This window comes from Sabethes cyaneus, chromosome 3, assembly GCF_943734655.1.
Source record: "Sabethes cyaneus chromosome 3, idSabCyanKW18_F2, whole genome shotgun sequence".
In the NCBI taxonomy this organism is placed as follows: Eukaryota; Metazoa; Arthropoda; class Insecta; order Diptera; family Culicidae; genus Sabethes; species Sabethes cyaneus.
This window is the reverse complement of record NC_071355.1, coordinates 41,822,895-41,842,680: the sequence shown is the minus strand read 5'-3', so window position 1 is coordinate 41,842,680 and position 19,786 is coordinate 41,822,895. Positions and strand designations below refer to the sequence as shown.

General features: G+C 41.2%; 1 protein-coding gene across 3 annotated transcripts in view; it reads left to right on the top strand.

Moving 5' to 3' along the window:
- Positions 1–19,786, top strand: part of LOC128743669 (very low-density lipoprotein receptor-like) — a 726,292-nt gene that overhangs the window by 119,974 nt on the left and 586,532 nt on the right. The gene's annotated exons all lie outside the window — the stretch shown is intronic.

The window sequence follows — 19,786 nt, the reverse complement described above, 5'->3', positions numbered from 1 at the left end:
GACCTGCATGCCCAGATAGCCGAAGTTGCTTTCTTAACAGCATAATCTAGGTGGGCAGCCCAGTTCAGTTTTTTATCGAGAATTATTCCGAGGTGTTTGACTTCATTACTGAAGCCCAGTCTGACACCATTCAGTATAGGCGGAGTAAAGGTATGTTTCCTTCGCCTAGTGAATGGTATAACGACTGTTTTGGTGGGATTTACATTAAGTCCCTCTTGTGAGCACCATAACATGGTGGTGTTTAGAGCTCCTTGCAAGCGACTTGACAGTACTGCGTCAAACTTTCCTCTGACGATAAGTACAACGTCGTCGGCGTAAGCAATGGTCTCATAACCAAGCTGTGACAGCTTGTGAAGGAGTGCGTCGGCCACCAGTGACCAGAGCAGGGGGGAGAGAACTCCTCCCTGTGGACATCCTTTGATCACCGAAATCGTGACCGACGTATCTCCCAATGATGCTGTAATTTGTCTGCTCGAGAGCATTGCTTGAATCCAGCTCATTGTAATGTGGTCGATTCTCTTTTGACAGAGAGCCGTATTAATTGACGCAAAGGACGTGTTATCGAAAGCGCTTTCAATATCAAGAAAAGCACAAAGTGCCGTCTCTTGATATTTGAGCGATTTCTCAATTAACGACACTAAGCAGTGCAGTGCGGTTTCCGTAGATTTACCGTGTTGGTATGCATGTTGATTTACATGTAACGGAGAGTTTTTTAAAAACTCATTGCGGATATAGTTATCCGTGATTTTCTCCATCAGCTTAAGAAGCGTTGAAGTCAGACTTATCGGTCTGAAAGCCTTAGGCATGGTTTTGTCTTTTTTGCCAGCCTTAGGTATGAACACAACCCTTACTTTCCGCCAATTCTCTGGGATATACCCCAAAGTGAAACTGGCTCGAAAGAGGTTGATGAGCTCGGACATTATAACACCGTCCGTTTTTTGTAAGAAAATGGGTAGAATACCATCCGGACCTGGAGATTTCATTGGTTCAAAAGAGCTGAGTGCCCAATTGATCGAGGCCTCCGTAAACAATCGGCGTGCAAGTAGAACCGAATCATTTGGCACATTGTGTAATGACCCATTCCACTGTTGCCCGCCTATGTTTTGCCCAGTGGTCACTGTCGAACCAGGGAAGTGCGTGTTCATCAGAACTTCCAGAGTTTCCCTGGTGGTAACAGTGAGACTCCCATCCTCTTTTTTCAATTGCCCTAGACCATTGCAATGGTCCTTGGACATCGCTTTCTGCAGACGCGTAGCCTCTGGCAGAGTTTGAATGCTTTCGCAAAATTTAACTCGAGATTTCCTTTTGGCTTTGCGTAGCTCAGCGTTGTATTTGGTGAGGGAAGCTCTGTAGTCTTCCCAGTTAGACGTGATTTTGGTCCTGTTGAACAGACGCCTTGCCTTCCGACGGAGATTGCTAAGTGTCTCATTCCACCAGGGCACATCACGGCAAACTGTTCGCGTGTTTACGGGACAGTTTGTGTTATACGCGTCTGTGATCCTACATTGCAGGTCACTAGCGGCGATATCCAGCTCAACTGGAGTTCGTATATTATTGTGACAGGAATTACGTGAGGCAATCAGATGATCCCTAAAGGAACTCCAATTGGTTTTCCTCGGATTCCTGAATTGTTCTCTCTTTAGAGGATTAGCCTCGATGTCGAAAATGATATGTCTGTGGTCTGATAAACTCGGTTCATCAGAGACATGCCAATTTTTGACTTTCTCAGCTATAGAGGTGCTACATAGAGTAAGGTCTAGGACCTCTTGTCTGATAGCGTTTATAAAGGTGGGGTCATTCCCTACATTGATTACATTGACATCGTTAGAAGTAAGATATTCAAGTAGGTACTCACCCCTGTTGTTTGTGTCCGAGCTGCCCCATATCGTGTGGTGCGCATTTGCGTCGCAGCCTATCACGTACGGCTTGTTGACTGCTCTGCAGTACCGCACAAGTTCAGCAACCTCGGGCGGTGGTATTTCGTCCTTGTCCCCTGGAAAGTAGGCGGACGCAACGACTATCTCCTGCTTCCCTCTAGTCGTCGGGACTACCACCGTAATGGCAACGACGTCGCGTTGGATGAATTCTGTAATTGGAGAAAATGTTATTCTCTTATTTAACAGAATGGCAGTCCTAGGCTTGGACTGTGTATTACAATAGATCAATTTACCATTAGCGCCGGATAGACCGAGGATCGTGGTATCGTTGATCCATGGCTCCTGGATCAGAGCAGCACTCAGCTGCTCTTTGGTGAACCTCCGGCATAGGACACTAGACGCGCCCTTGGCATGGTGGAGGTTCACCTGAATGCAGCGAAAGCTGCTCATTTGGAGGCAGGATTGCCGTTTTCAGCTTGATCCAGTACTGGATCGAGCCTTGGCGAACGGGTACCAGCAGCGTTTTCGCTGAGTTGAGCGGCTGGGTCGCTCACACCGGCAGGCTTCGGTTGCCGCAGGCGACAGGCCACAGATGTCCGACCCGCACTTAACGGCGGATTGAGCCTCTGAGGTCTGCTATCGACTGGTGATTGCTGCGTACGCCTCTTGCGAGGTTTTCGCGGCGCTCGCCTAGTCTTCGCAGGATTGCATTGTTTAGGTGGCGGCGGGGCACTTCCAGTGGGAAGTTCCGCACTTTCCACCCTCAACGTTGCAGGATTGCATTGTCTTGGTGGTGGCGGGGCGCTCCCAGAAGGGAGTTCCGCTCGTACCTTCCTCGACTTTGCAGCAGAGACTGTTGCGCCTGTGTTGATCAGACCTCTACCAACCTGTCGCATGCGTGCTTTGCCAAACATAAAATTTAGCGTAAAGCGCTGCTCAGTGATCTGACTTGCCGACTTTTGGTCAACCTCCATTAACAGTTCCACGGTATTTCCACGCACAATGCGACGGCGTATCTGCCACGCTTGCGTTGAAAAGCCGTCGTTCTGATTCTGGAGGAATCTCAGGATTTTCTCGTCCGTGGTACCGACACTGTCCTGGAAGTACCCTATGAAGGTGTGAGCCTTCGGCAGGTCCTTCGTGTCGTAGGCCCGTAGTTGTGCTCCTTCCCACGGGACGAGAGTAGATGCCGTTTGCTCCAGCCATTTGACCGTGTTCTGGTCAGAGCAAGCCAGTATCAAGTAGCCGTTCTTGAACTGGCAGCTCCTGAACTTGGGTCTAATGGCTGGAGTCTCCTGGTCAGCTATTTGATCCAGAAGAACGGCGCGGACAGTCTGGAGCTGATCCGTAGTGAGCAGGGAAACGGGATAATCAGCCGTAGTTATGGCTACACTGAAAGCATCCACCATTTCCCTGTAGGTGCACCCCGAGGATGGTTTTGGTGCCGAAGGACCCGCGCAGGCTCGACTGCGTGGTCTCTTTTTAGTGGGACCTTTGCTGCTGATGTTCGGCGACGCCGTATCAGCGGATCGTTGCCTTTTGGTAACGACAAGGTCCCGCTGGCTAGGCTGGCCGGCCGGCAGAAGGGCAAGTTCCTCCGCTTCGTTCTTTGAGTAGCCCTTGCTCCGATACCACTTCTGCCGTCGCCGTTGCGCTTTGGAGAGACGCTTGGCTACAACTCCGGAAGTCCCAGGTTGCCCCTTGACTTCAGGTAGCGTCACCGGATCGGGAAGGTTATCCGCGTCGCTCTCCGCATTCCCTGATGGTGAATTCAGGATCAGAGATGAAGCCGAGAGTCCTCCTTCCAGCGACATGCTGTCGAGGTTAAAGTCCTCTTCCATCCCTGTATCCATTACTTCGCCAGTATTGTCCGTGCCGATCGGACTGCGCACTTCCGGTCTACCGTCGTGCGCCACCTCTACACCTACTCCGGTGTTTATCACCAACTCTTGGGGGTCGTTGGTTGCCCCATCAATTATTGTTTCAAGGTTATCCATGGCGATGGTTGTACTCTGCTGGGGAGAAAATCAACGGTTCTTTACCAGCTTGGAACAGAGGGAGCAATATACTGCACAGGGTGCTCTGGTACCATGCAGGCTCCGTTCGACCTTGGGAAACTTTATTAGACCCCCCCAAGCATTCATCCCTAGGCACGGGTCGCGTTACACCGAGGATTGGGGTCCTCCTCCGCACTTTGCTCAGAATGTAGCATGCTCCTTGACTACTTGCTACATTGAGAGCAAAAGATTTTTACAAGATTTGCCGCGGAAGAGACTCGATGTGCAGTTCCGGATGGATCCACCATAAACTTACCATGGAGCCATCCGGAGCTGCACACCGAGCGACAAATCTCAACACTCCTCCTTTATCCTGGCTTGTGACAGACAGCTCGGGTCCCGATCCAATTTCCCCATCACTTGTTCACTCTTTTTAGGGAGCCACCCGTGGCGGTTCATCAGCGAAGGTCCGTCACTGGCGGAGTTACCATGGTATTTTACAATACCATAAGTGATTTTATCTTTTTAAATAAATGTTTGAACATATTAAAGGCTATTTGCTGCAATTTGTTAAAAATTTGGAAGCTATCAACTTTCTAAAGAAACTATGGAATTTTTTTTCAATAATCTAGCTAAAATAACTGGCGCGGTAAAATTGTCTAACTTTCATGTCACAAAACATCGACAAACTGAGCGTGACATGAAAAATTTGTCATCTATGTGCAACAATGCAGCTGCTTTTGTTACCATTTTTATTTTCAATTTTCATTATATCCATTTTGGAAAAGTAATATCTGTGAATGCTTTTTTCTCTTATAGTCAGTCAATTAAAAACTTTAAGGCTGCGAAAAGTGTTTGATGTCTTGCAAGCGTTCTTTGAGAAGACTATTATAAAATCAGCAACACTTGTGGTGGTTTTCTTTTAGTTTCAAGCGACTCTTGAAAGTCACTATAAATAGATAACGATAAAAATTACAAGTTTTAAAAGGACCTTTGGAATTATTCTTGAGAACCTTCTGTAGTGTGGCCCTCTTAGTTTTATAAGGGTTTTATGGTTGTTTTATCGCAATTTTGTAGAATTATAAGTTTTATGGTCGGTTTTAAGAAGAAAATGCTGGAAACCTCTTCAAATGCACCTTAAAATTAAATTTGTTACTTGGGTAGTTTCGAGTCAAGCAAGACTCCCAAGTCTTTAACAGTTGTTTCGTGCATTAGGGTCGTCTCACGAAGGGCGTAATCGTGCGGATACATGTTACGTTTGCGACCGAAGGAGATGACTGAGCACTTGGACACATTTAGTGACATATTGTTAATTCGGCACCATTCGTCAAAGGTCTCCAAATCCTGTTGCAAGAGATGGGCGTCATTAGGGCTTTTTACTGTACAGTACATTTTCAAATCGTCAGCATAAGATAATCTCGAACATTTCAGGATACTGTTCACGTCATTCATGTACAGCAGAAACAAGAACGGTCCCAAATGACTGCCTTGGGGAACGCCGGAAGTTGCTACGAAGGGTGACGATACGTAATCGCCGATTTTGACTGACATAGTTCTGCCGATAAGATAGGAGCGAAGCCAAGTCAGCAGGCCAAGGCCGCATCCAGTTGAGGATTTCAAATGTTTCCCAGCAGAGATCCCCACATCGCTAGTTATGTTGTACGGGAAACTGGAAACGGTTAAGCGAGTAATGCTACTTGTGGCTGCCACAATGTCATGAGCAAGGGCGATCTCATCAGAAAAAACGCTACTGAATTGCGAAACAAGTCGGCAATATCTGCGACTGAATCCGCTACTTTAACTCCGTCAGTCATATTGGAAGGAAGTCCAGATTCTTTCCGTTGTTCGTTTACAAAGGTCCAAAACTTCCTGGGATTTGCTCTAAGAGAGCTCTGCAGATGCGAATTATAAGCAATAAACAAACTATTATTTAGGCGCTTGTAGTTGGAGTTAGCATGTGCATAGTCAACTTTGGTGCGGTCCGAGCGATATTTGCAGTATTTCCTAAGGGCAGCTCTTTTCAGTCGTTTCAGGCGTTTAAGTTCCGAGTTGGACCATGCGGGCTTAGAAGGCTTGCGCTTGAATTTTTTGGGTGTAAACGGTGTAAGCAGCAAAGTTAACGTCATGACTAGCGAGTAAAGAATTCCAGTCCAAGTTAGCCAAAAAATTGTTCATCGCCTCGAAGTCTGCTCTGAGAAAGTCGTAATAGACGGTTTCAGCATGGTCTAAGAAACGATATTCGGGTTTCAAATCCAGTATCAACAATAGAGGTGGATGATGCCTGCAATGCTTGGCGAGTGGTGTTGGGGCTTGCAGAATAGAACAACGTTGCCCTAATTCTTCGCTTACGAAACACAGATCAAGCAAACGGTTATTTGCATTCAAAATGTCATTCAGCTGTCTCAATCCGGCTGTTGAATATGAATCAAGCAAGGACAGTGAAGCTGGACGAAACGAGGAATGAGCAAAGTCAGGAAAGCGGAAATTATTCGTATCGCTGAGCCACGAAACTGTGCTGAGGTTGAAATCGTCTACAATAATAATGCTATCATTAGCTTCCATTTGAGAGACAACCCATTCGAGAGAGAGTGCATGTTTGTCGATTATGCTGCTGTCATTGATGCGGTCAGGTGGAAAATATACGACACAGATAAAAACCGTTCCAGATTGAGTCGATATCGCTACCCACATATGCTCGACCGTCGTTATTGCCAGGATTTGATGCAGGAGCGCACGACCAAAAGAACTCCGCCGCCAGATTTTTTGTTACTATTTAAGGCTGTCCGATCGTGCCGATAAACCGAGTACGTGTCGTCAAACAGTTGCTTTGATAGTGTGCTGTTCTTCAGCCAAGTTTCCGTGAAAGCGTAGATATCGTAGCATGCGTCACTGCAAGCCAGCTGGTACTCAGCAAGAGAACTATTAATACCACCAATTAATACCAGAATAGGAGAAGTGTGGAAAAATGTCATTACATGAATTTTGTAGATCCAGGTACGTACTTTTGAACCATTAATTCCGTTTTCGAAAATATGTGCCAACGGAAGTGTGAGACGCCGTAGAAAACTATAATATTTTGAATCGAAAACCTCTATATCTTCCTTCAGACAATAGATAGCAACTATCTAGAAGTTTTAAAAAATGCATCTTTTTACGCTCTAAAAGTTATCTGAATTCAGTTTCCAAAATGGTTTTCAAATAAAAAAGTTAGAGAGAAAAAACTGCTTTTTCAAGATTCACCCTGACTTAGTCTAGAAAATTCGTTGTATGGCGATACACAGATGAGATACAATTTTGATTTCTTCAGCAAAGTTTCTGCAAAATAAATTATTTACAACCTTGTAGTAGATAGTATTGCTTTATATCGCAAGACCAAAAAGTTAAAAAAATTATAACGAGTAAAAGTGGACCACCCTAATGACTAATTATACCAAAAGATAGGTCTTTTTTTCTAAACAAAATCTTCTGAATACATGAAATATGTAGAGCCAATGGTTTTCGAGATATTGATTTTTGTCTGGAATTTTGGCTTTTTCGACCATAGTGCAGTGGTCTGTTTTCGAACTAAACAGAATGGTTGATTTCAATGAGTTTTTTTGCTACTATGAATTTCGCAACACTAGTCGAAAAATACTAGTTTATACTTTTCTCCTAGACCTCCATGGTTCGACGATATTCGTATCCCTTGAACCACAAAGGATTGGTGAAAGTTATCTCTAAAACCTGAACATCTCGTCGCGTCTTTGGAAATAATTGAAACCGCAGTAATGGGAAGGTATATGTAATTGGCGTCCGTGTTTGGGACGTTAAGATTCAACAGCAACCAGTTACAGAATCAAAGTTAACAGATACATCATTGAGATTAAAAATTTCACAATGACGATCAAGAAAGTGTGGATTCACTTAATCTATAATTAGCTGTGATGTTTTAGTTTATTAAAATTTTAAATCTTATAGCCATTATTTTGACATTTTGCCACTAAGACCCTGTGTTGCCCATTGTTGAAGTTCTTTTCCTGTTATCTTTCGTAATCCAAATTTATCCGTTGTAAAGACAACAACTAACTACCCGCCAGTGTCAGTGTGTGTGTGAGTCTGTACAGGTGTTGCACCACCTAATCCTAACTAATTTCTTTGCTTTAGATCACAATTTCACCCAAAATGTACCTATAAATTTGCGAAGTCGGACAGCCAGTTCCAGCTCTCCATTTAGCTCCCACACCGTAGCCGTAGCCGCACGATGGAATTTATCTTCATTTCTGGCTCAGAACGCACACGCTCATTGGTACTGGTCCTCGGTACTGGGAGGATCTTCATTCCGGATATCGAGCCGAATGCTAAGCCGGTCGGTGGTGGCGGGTGGCTGCGCTGTGCTGCAGCAACGAACGAACGGTCGTCGCTCGTCGTCGGTCACTAGGTACATTGTGGCCTGGGATGAAAGTCATAAATTTCAACCGCAATTCCGGACGAGTTTATTTAGTGCAGATAGACTAAATCGGTCGGTGTGGGGAATGGCTTAGACAGCGGCGCCACCGCTACGTACTTTCGTCGTTACTCCGGCCGGCGTCGTCATCGACGACCATCGTGGCACGATTCCGTCGGATCTTGGAAGTCGTTGGTGAGTCCAATTTGATGCCTAATTGAGTTGCTTGCACGGTAGTGTGCTGCCGTGACTGCTCAACGCGTGGTCGGGACCCGACCCACAGTGGGACCATTCTGGAAAAAGGCGGTCAAAAGTCTTTTCTCGCTTTTCCTGACGTTTTCGAGCTTAGGTGTCTTAGGAGAAGTATTATAAAAAAATATTCTGCATCTAATGACATTTTCATATAATTAGATATTAAGGGGATAACAAATTTGAAAAAAAATATTTTTTTATAGGAACTAGAGAGCATGGTCATGTGTTCGGCAAAGTTGTAGAACTTTGTGTTTAATTAGACTTTGCTGAAGACACTGAATGGTTTGCGAGTTATAATTAACTTTCTGTCGTGACCCCCTTAAAATCAGTTTTTTAAACTTTTTGTACATAAAACCTTATCTAACAGGTTCGACATGTTCTACAAACTTTTAGATACTATCAAAACACGCAACTTTCTAGAAGGTGTAAATATCATATGTTGCTTTATTTACTTTAAAAATTGATTTGAAGCATAAATTCTACCGTTTTTACAAGTATTTTTTTCCGTAAATAGGCACATACTAGCAGCTAAAATTAGCAGAACGAACGAAGATGTTTTCAGGAGATTGTTAATGACGTCGGATCCATTGATTTAAACTTTAAGAAGACCAACAGTAAAAAAACAATGCGGTTGTTACCAGCAGCATACAAACTTTTACAAAAGTACCAGAACGAAAATAATTCTGCAACAGATAGTGAGGCAGACGTGGACGAGGTCCTGTGAAATTATTATGAACATATACGAATATTAAAACCCTGATAACTTACTAAAACCAGCATATTTGTATGTAACTAGCTGACCCGACAAACTTCGTATTGCCACAAATTAAACTGTGTTGTACATAAATCGTGAATCTCGGATGACCTTTGTCACAATCTCGAGTTTTGCAAGTTTGTGAAGAGTTCATGGATGGTTTAATATACAAATTTTCCTCACAGTAAAGTAGAAAACCACTCCCCCCATTGCTTAGCCAGATAAAATAAAGTGGATACCGTTCGCCGCATACCGTTTTGCGGAACACCAATTCTCGGTTGACCATAACGCGGAATATAGAGTTTCGCGGAATACCATTGCGCGAAAAGTCTTACGCGGGATGTACCATTTCACGGAAAATGTTTTCGTGGAAAGTACCATTTCGCAGGGGTTATTCTCTCCTTACTCGCTGTCGCTCATTCGGACCCAACTAAACGAAAGTAATAAAGGTCAGTAGACCTAGGAAAATAAATAAACCTAACTGATAGTTTTTGGTGATCTTGGTTTTGACTAATGCTTTATGGAAGAGTCTAAAATTTCTCAAATTCGATTAGTTTTTTCTGTTTTATTTGTATGAGAGTCCTTATCCCCCTACCACAGGGGTGAGGCGACTAAAACCATCATAAAGAAAATTCCTACCTTCTCTAGTTATGAGGAAATTTGTATATATACCGTGAACGTACCATATTCTGCGCAGTTAAGACATTTTTATGATTCTTCCGCTATTCTAAGTATCCTAGATTTAAATTAACAACGTGGATAGCAGCAACGTGTAGTGCTACGATCTATAATATCTGGTAAAAAATATGGGAATTATAAGTCGACCAACAATTGAGTTTTTTTTTCGTTTTGTAAACTTATCCACGGTGCCTAATTCTGCGCACTTTCTTGCCCATGTTCCTAATTCTGCGCATGTTTGCTCCTAATTCTGCGCACCCAAAAAGTGAAAATAAATACTCCTGACATGCTGTTTATGTCTTTATACGCTGAAAGCACACCAAAAAATCCGGCACTAGCCATTACCATGATTAAATCCATGATCCGGCCTTCTTGTGCTGTCCGGGTGGCAAAGGAATATTGTTATCATTTTGATTGCCTCATTTTAATATTTTATTCTCGATAACGTGAAGGGCGAATTGATTCGGGTTTTCTGCATACTGAACATTACACTGTAGACTAATACTAAAAATTGTGTTTTCATATAGAAACCACTTCCCACTCTCTGACAGTCCCATGAGGTTGGACATTAACAAAAAAATAGAACACATGGTTTCATGAATTGGCGCTCGTAGGTTCGGACCCCGAGACACAGCACAGGATGCCAATCAATGCAAGTTAAAGATACTACTTGAATTTTCATGCCTCTATACCTCAGCCATTTGGGCGAGGTTGCGTATTCTTTCGCGATTTCTTCGTAGGATACATTACTGCGCAGAATTTGGAACATGAATAAAAAATCTGTGCCTAAATCTGCGCATTATTGCATCGCATTTTTCTAAGGAAAGCAATGCATGCAATTACTCTTTTAGTCTAAAACATGACTAAAACTAATTATTCTTTCTAATTATGCTGGGCAATTTGATCATTGCAAAGAATTTCGATCATAAATTTGTTAATTTTCTAGAAGGACAATCTTAGCTTTGGTGCTAACGACGATGTTTTCTGCCATATAAAATACTTTCAGTTTCACGTTAAATTATTTCGCTCTCAAATATTATGACCCGTTAGTGAATAATGGCGTAATATTCAACAGACATTTATAAAAAAATAACGCAATGATCATAGTTATGCACAATGTTGAAAAATACTCATATAAAGAAAAATGCGCAAAATTAGGAGCTGCGCAGAATTAGGGGCGGTCACGGTATCATATGTATGGGAGGGGTCGTAATTTACCTCCTGACGAGGGGAGAGGTCTCAATACACAATAGAAAAAGAATTTGCCTCCCAAAACATCCACATGCCTAGTTTAGTTTCAGTTGCTTGATTAGTTCTAAAGTTATAAGGAAATTTGTATTTTATTTGTATTGGAGCCCCCCTTCTAAAAAGGGAGAGGGTCCTAATTCATCATATAAAAAAATTTTACCTCCAAAAACACCCACATGCCAAATTTGGTTCCATTTGATTGATTAGTTCTAGAGTTATGAAAAAAATTGTTTTTTATTTATATAGGAGCCCCCCTCCTAAAGTGGGGGGAGGGATCCTAATTTATCATAGAAAAAATTCTTGCCTCTAAAAACCTTCATATGCCAAATTTGGTTCCATTTGCTTGATTAGTTCTCGAGTTGAAAAAATTTGTATATCATTTGTATGGAAGCCCCCCCCCCCTCGTGAAGGGGAGAGGAGTAATAATTCCCCTTCTAAAGAGAAGAAGGGTCTCAATTCACTATAGAAAAAAAAATTGCCTGCAAAAACATCCACATGCTAAATTTGGTTCTATTTGTTTGATTAGTTATGGAATTATGAGGAAATTTATATTTCATTTGTATGGGAGTCCCCCCTCCTAAAAACGTAAGGGGTCCTAATTCATCATAGAAAAAATTCTTGTCTCCGAAAACACCCACATGCCAAATATGGTTCCATTTGATTGATTAGTTCTCGAGTTATAAGGAAATTTGTATTTCATTTGTATAGGAACCCCCCCTCCTAAAGTGGAGAGGGGTCCTAATTCACCATAGAAAAAATTCTTTCCTCCTAAAACCTTCACATGCCAAATTTGGTTCCATTTGCTTGATTAGTTCTCGAGTTATGAGGAAATTTGTACATCATTTGTATGGAAGCCCCCCCCCCCCCTCTTAAAGGGGAGAGGAGTCATAATTCCCCTTCTAAAGAGGGGAGGTGTTTGTGTTTCATTTGTATGGGAGCTCTCCCTCTTAGTAGAGAGAGGGGTCTCCAACCATCATAGGAACCTTCCCTGTCCCCAAAAATCTCTACATGCAAATTTTCACGCCAATTGGTTCAGTAGTTTTCGATTCTATAAGGAACATCCCGACAGACAGACAGACAGACAGACAGAAATCCATTTTTATATATAAGATTCATAATTGAAATAACCAAAATGCCCGACCAGACCCGGCCGAGATTTTTGGCACACTTATACTATATTCTATGGCGGTTCAAGCGATGCTAACTTTAGCTGCCAGTAGGTGCCTATTTACGGAAAAAATTACTTGTAAAAACGGTAAAATCAATTTAATAAATAAATAAAATAAATAAAGTAAATAAAGCAACAATTTAATATTTACACCTTCCAGAAAGCTAAGTATTTTGATAGTATCTAAAAGTTTGTAGAACATGTCGAACCTGTTAGATGAGGTTTTGTGTACAAAAAGTTTAAAAAATTGATTTTAAGGGGGTCACGACAGAAAGTTAATTACCGTGACCGCACATAATGGCGATCAGCTCCTAATTCCGATCACTCAACCTAAATGGTCAATTTTTAGAAAATTGAGCCAAAATCTGTAGTAAATGAGCACGATTAGTTATTGTGCTATGTGTTTATCTGTCAGTTGTTGAAAAATGACTGCCTTTGGGGAACCATGTACTTCAAAATAAATTAAATTCGACAGGCAGAAGCAAAAAACTCCATCAAAATGTATTTTCTTAGCCGAAGTGCTAGGCGCACGATCAAATTTGCTAGGATCATAGCAGCGTGAAAACATATTACCTTCTTCGGTATTCTATGATAACTAATAGATACAAGCATATATAACCGTTCTGTATCAAATTTGGCTGAAAAAACGCTGAATTTGCGGAATTTATTCCATTAAAGTATGATCGGAATTATGAACATAATTTTTTTTTCTGCTTCTAATTTCGATCACTATATTAAAGTTATAATCTGGCAAAATGCAAGCTAACGAAGTTACTATTGGGATTTTAGGATTGATTGCAACATGATAACATGGTAGGATTATCGAAATTTTTTCACGTAGGACTACGTCTTACGGCAGGGTGTCACCCAAAATTTGGAGTTAAGCCACCGTCACGAAAGTATGAAAAATTTTGAACACTAATAGCTCTTCCAATTTAAAACGGATTTTGATCATAAACGATGCAGCAATTGTATGGCTTTCTTGAAAAGATTGTTTGCCAATCGCTAAATAGTGAAAATTAACGAAAGCTTTCAAGCTAAAAATTCTCCATACATTTTCCGTATGATAGTCTTGCTTCCCAGGCACGGACGATCATTACACACACCAAGCTTGTGGCTGGGGCTGATTAGCATAAGCAAGCATAAGCATAGGCACAAGCATTGGAATCCGCCCGTGTGCTGCTACTCCGTTATTGACCAGGACCGATGAAAATTGCAAAATGATGGCTGGAAAAAGCATGCTTAGGACAGCGCACTGTTCCTTTTTGTGCAACCTTATCAGGTCCCTGCGTGCTGATCAATACAGACGCCATGCTTGTGGCTGCTGCTGATTCAAGACAAAGAAGCAAAATAAACTTGCGTGTTTTTTATTTACTACAGAGCACAGCATAGCCTAGGTGCTACATTCCGATTTGGAATTTTGACCTTCTGTTTTTATACGATAGACTTCGTAACCTGTAAGAATACGGGACAATTGTGGTACAAATCCTTTGACTCTTTTAGTCGAGATTCGAACATGTGACGTCTAGCTTCCTGATCAGATGATTCTAGCAAAAATCTTAATTTCTATCAAACTTTGTTATAAATGTTTCTATCAAGATTCTATCTCGTTCTGTTAGTTATAAATTGCTTTGTCACAATTTGGTTATACAGCAAAACAGAATACTGATTTTTGTTACTCATATGGATATAAACTAGATAAAATTATATCATAATTTGATATATTTGTGATATGCCTTGAGCAAATTTTGTTACAATTTTAGTTATTTCAACTGCTAACGAGACCAAGTTTATAACAAAACGCAGAGAATACTTTGTTATAAAATACTTATTATCTAGAACTCATCCTGTTATAAATTTGATATATTCATATGATCGGGTTATTAAACCAGTGCCGTACCTCCAAGCCAACTGAAAGGCTCAGACGTTTTGCTTTTCTAACGCTGCAAACAAGCGACAGCGACAGCTCAGTTATGAACTATCTTATTAATGCGTGTTCTTTTAATATAACAATAACATATTATTTTAAGGACTTAAGTTTTCTCCTAGAACTTTGTTAATAGCTGGATGCGTGAGGCAAATTTATATACTGAAATACTCCGACTTTGGCGCTGGTAAAAATATTCTTTTGTGATATCACAAAATAGCTCACCTACCATAAATACGGTACAGCAAGATAATATTATTATTATATTGTATGTTTTTTTCTCACTTTACGTTATTTTACGCTACACATATACCAATATGGTGTAAAAAGTTTTCTTTAACATTCGAGGTTTCTTCGCGAAAACCAGCCTCGCGTAGTTCTACGCCAACTACGCGGTCATGTCTGGAACACAATCTTTCTGATTTTAGTTTTACTATTATTTATGATCAAAGCTTTATGAAAACGCCGAAGTGACCCAATTTTATTGTAATTGTAACAGTTGAACAAAGATAAAAGAAGAGGAAAGTTTTATAATCCGCGTGTCGATCTTTTAAGTACACAAATTTTATGAATATTAAGCTAATGATAATAATGATGATTAACGCAAACAAAAGATGACTGGTTGGGGGATTGTCGTCAAACTACATAAAAGCAATACATTTTAGATCCATTTGGTACGAGTTGACAAAAGTTTTTTGCTTTAACAGCTCATCATGACGTGATCGGAATTAGATACACCTGTGATCTGAATTAGAATCACCCCTTATAATTGATGATCGGAATTAGATGCACTGATGCATCATACTATGACGCATTTTTTTAACTTTCGGTAAATAATTTAGGCATTTTAGTATTTTTCCATGAAACATAATTGAAAATACTTGCTAAAGACACATACTGTGTTAATAAATATCAAAGCTATATTTTTCAGTAGGGACTCAAAGATGAATCATGCCTTAGGTGATCGGAAATAGGTGCTTTCACGGTATATCTCGCAAACCATATGATTCAGATACTTAGTATCTTCGGCAAAGTTTAATTAAATTTAAAGTTCTACAACTTTGCCGAATTCATGACCATGCTATCTAGTACCTATAATAAATTATTTTTTCAAATTTGTTATCCCCTTAATATCTATTTATATGAACATGTCATTAGCTGCAGAATACTTTTTTATGAAACTTCTCCTAAGACACCTAAGCTCGAAAACGTCAGGAAAAGCGAGAAAAGACTTTTGACCGCCTTTTTCCAGAATGGTCCCACTGTGCGACCGTTCCGTTCGTGTGTGTTCCGGAAATAAGAATTTGATTCCATTCAGTACCAATTATCGTGGGTTCTGGAGGTTAGCGTTGGGCCAGCCTGGGGTTAAGGACGGGCCGCAGTCGATTGATTTAATAGACGAAATAGTGTCGTTCGATGGCGCTCACACTCGTGAAAAAATATTAGTTTGTCTGTCAATCTTGGTCGTCAATCGAAGCCGGGTTGATTTCGTGGACAAATAATAAAAACGGTTGACGTTTCTCACGGCCACTGTGGAATTCGATTCAACTATTCAATGGAATTCTTTATCAAATAAAGGCCATTATTAATAAAAGTTATTATTCTTAATTGTGCGAATTGAATTTTTGTTGGTAAAGATTCATTTCTCACCGTAATTTTAAGCTAGTTTCACGAGAAAAAAGAATTATTCGCTCAATAAGACTATGCTGACTATCAAAATAACTTCCATTTCATTCCATCAGCAGGTGCAGCTTTATTTACGTGTCTCGCTTCTCTCCCTGGCTAGGAAAACCATAAAGAGAATAAATCTTTTCCTACTAGCGCAGACGGGATGCTTTAAGAAAAGCAAACCCCGAGCGTCTCCTGCTGTTCGCGGACCAACGGAGGAGTTCTTATCGGATTATACTTTCCTGTTTATCACGTCACGTACAGACCTCTGCGATCAATATAGTAGCCAGCGGTGGCGTGGGTACTGCTGCTATACGGCATAACGATAACGGGTCGTCGGGCGGCGGCGGCGGCGGCGGCGGCGGCGGCGGCAACAAATCCGAACTCCGCCGGATGGTGTCAAAATTGTTTTCCACATCCGACCGGTCGGGCAGGACCCGCTGCTGTCGCATCAACTTCCGACTGTCTTTCTGTCCGGTTGATCGTCGATCAAAATTTAGCCGGGCACAATTTCGATTGTAATAATATTGTCCGGTTGACCCAGTTCAAATTTTGCCCCGTTCGTTCTCCTCCAACCATGTCCTGTCAGTAGGCAGCAGCAATAGATAATCGCCATAAAATCAACGAGCTAGTTTATATGTAGTATCTCGCAGTTCAGCAGCAGTGCACCACACGCTTCCTGGAAAGTGAACCTCTTCCTGTTTGTTTGAGCGCGCACCGCAGCGTTTATGTGCGCGCCCCTGCCTGCGTCGCGGTGTGGCCTGGGTTGGTTGGTTGGCTGGCTGGTTGGTTGGCAGCATGCAAGCACAACAAGCAAAATTGTTTTTCCCTGTTGAATGCTTTGACAGCCCCATCCCGGGCAGTACCTTACCTACCAGTCAGTGGCACTACGAGTAGTAGCAGTACAGGTTCTTCTGATAGTGCGCGGTGCATTTATATGGCGGTACGCCACACTTTTGAACATTATTTATGTTTCCCGGGTGCGCGCAACTAGCGGAGCGAGACAATTGGATTACGCTGGTTTTGTGTGCGGGAAAATGCACTAATATCCTCCGCACGCAAAACTATCACGAATAGAATGCCAGCGACATAAATTTTGGGCGGGATGGCGTGGCATTTGCTTCTGGTTTGATTTGGGTGCAGTTATTGCATTCATAGCAGCACAGCACCAGGACAGCTTCTTTCCTGTCTTTCCGTGAAATGCGATTTTTTTTAGTCGCTTGTTACTCGTGGCCACGTTACTCGCTGTGTGACTGCCACGAAACGGAATTAATATAAAACGGGAATTTATTTTTTGGTGAATAGACAAATAATTTACCGCGCTGCTGAATTGCTTTTGTTATTGGAATAACGAATAGCTTCCGGTTTGTTGCCGTTTCGGCAACCGACCGGCCGATGCCAAAAAAAACGAGATGAAAAATTGATGCTGCATCGCATGATGTGAAAAACTTTCAATGAATTATTTGTTTGACGCGCTGCCTACCCCCTTTTACCCCTGTGTAGGGGGTGATTCCGTTTGGATCAAAAAGATTTGCTATTGTTTTTTTAATAAAACCAAAAAGGAAAGAAAAATTTATTTTGTTTTATTTCTGCTGCAAATTGACTGAAATATTATGCTAAAAAGAGCAATTTCAGCGACTAAGGGGAAAAAATTAGCAATCGTTAGCAGAGCAGTTTGATATTTTTAGCTTAATTTCATCTGTTGTATCAACCAAAAGCTAAATTGATATTTGAATGAACGTTATTTGGGTCTCGTTAAGTTTGTTAAGCCAGCCCTTCCTGAGCATAGATCTAAACGTCCTTAAGAACTTGACCGTTATTTATCGACAGACTTCGCAGCCGGTTATTAGAGTACAGGACAATTACAGCACCACCCAGTGGTGTTAACCCGCAGGGATTCGAACATAGGACGACTGGCTCATCAGAGCAGTATCCCGAAGCTAACTGAGCGGCCAAATCGGTGAAAGAAATCAGGGTAAACAGAATCCTAAATTTCCTAAACGTGAGCCAATTGAACCGGTAGTTAGTGCAGAACCTGTGACTTATCTACCCGTACAAGCTAGGTCAGGTCTCAGGTAAATCATATGCTTCGGTCTTAGCCGGAAACTCGAACATACCTGTTGTTTCAGGCATTTCCAAAAAGACCATTAATCCTGGGTTACCTAGGAACGATGCCATTACTGACGACCTAGGTATGATTACCCAGGATACACTTTTATTTTTGGAACAAGCAATGTCTATTCGAATGACTGCTTTGTTGCAAGTAAGTTCCATGACCAAAGTTATTCGAATTGGAACAAATTATACATACGAAATTGTAATGAAGTTGAAGTTCAGCAATGACTTTAAATAATTCAATTAAATTTCTAAATTGAAACGCTCGTTCATTAAAAGCGAGCGAAGATGAGTTTTACAATTTTTTAACGGTTAATAAAGTGCACATTGCAGTTATTACCGAAACTTTTTGAAAGTATACAAGCAAAATGTAATAAATATATGAGATATTTATATTCTCTCATTAACAGAATTTCTAGACTTTGTCTGAAAAATAAACTATTGATTTACAAACAAATTTTTAGACCGGCAATGTTATATGCCGTTCCGATTTGGTCAAGTTGCTGTATTACGAGGAAGAAGAGTCTTCAGAGGATTCAAAATAAAATTTTGAAAATGATTTTGAAGCATCCTCCTTGGTCTAGTACATTAGAATTACATAGACTTACTGGTGTTGAAACCCTAGAAGCTATGGCAAACAAAATTATTTCAAATTTCCGACAAAAATCGTTGCAATCCTCTATTGCCATGATCAGGTCTCTTTAAAGATTACTAGCTGACCCGACAAACTTCGTATTGCCACAAATTAACCTGTGTTGTACATAAATCATGAATCTCGGATGATCTTTGTCACAATCTCGAGTTTTGCAAGCCCCCCAGTGGGCGGCGCTTCCGACGGCGGGTCACCGGCAACACTCGCGACCGTCTCGTCCTGAATGATCTAGTGTTACTATAGATAGTTTTTGTGGTCTTGTATTGACTAATGTTTTATGGAAGAGTCTCGAATTTCTCGAGTTCGATTAGTTTTTGAGTTTCGCAAAAATTTCTGTTTTATTTGTATGAGAGTCCATATCCCCCTACCACAGGGGTGAGAGGTCTCTAACTATCGTAAAATAAATTCAAGACTCCAAAATCTCCCACATGCCAAATTTGGTTCCATTTGCATGATTAGTTCTCAAGTTATAAGGAAATTTGAATTTCATTTGTATGGGAGCTCTCCTCTTAAAAGGGGAAGGGGTCGTAATTCACCATAGAAAAAATTTCTGCCATCTAAAACAATCAAATTTGGTTCCATTTGCTTGATTAGTTCTCGAGTTATGAGGAAATTTGTTTTTCATTTGTATAGGAGCCCCCCCTCTTAAAGTGGGGAAATCCATAGAAAATATACCATAGAAAATATTCTTGCCTACAAAAACACCCGCATGATAAATTTGGTTCCATTTGCTTGATTAGTTCTGGAGTTATGAGGAAATTTGTATTTCGTTTGTATGAGAGCCCCCCTCTTAAGAAGGTAAGGGGTCCTAATTCATCATAGAAAAAATGGTTGCCTCCAAAAACACCCACATGCCAAATATGGTTCCATTTGCTTGATTAGTTCTCGAATTATGAGGAAATTTGTATTTCATTTGTGTAGAAGCACCCCCTCTTAAAGTTGAGAGGGGTCCTAATTCACCATAGAAAATATTTTTGCCTCCAGAAACCTCCACATGCCAAATTTGGTTCTATTTGCTTGATTAGTT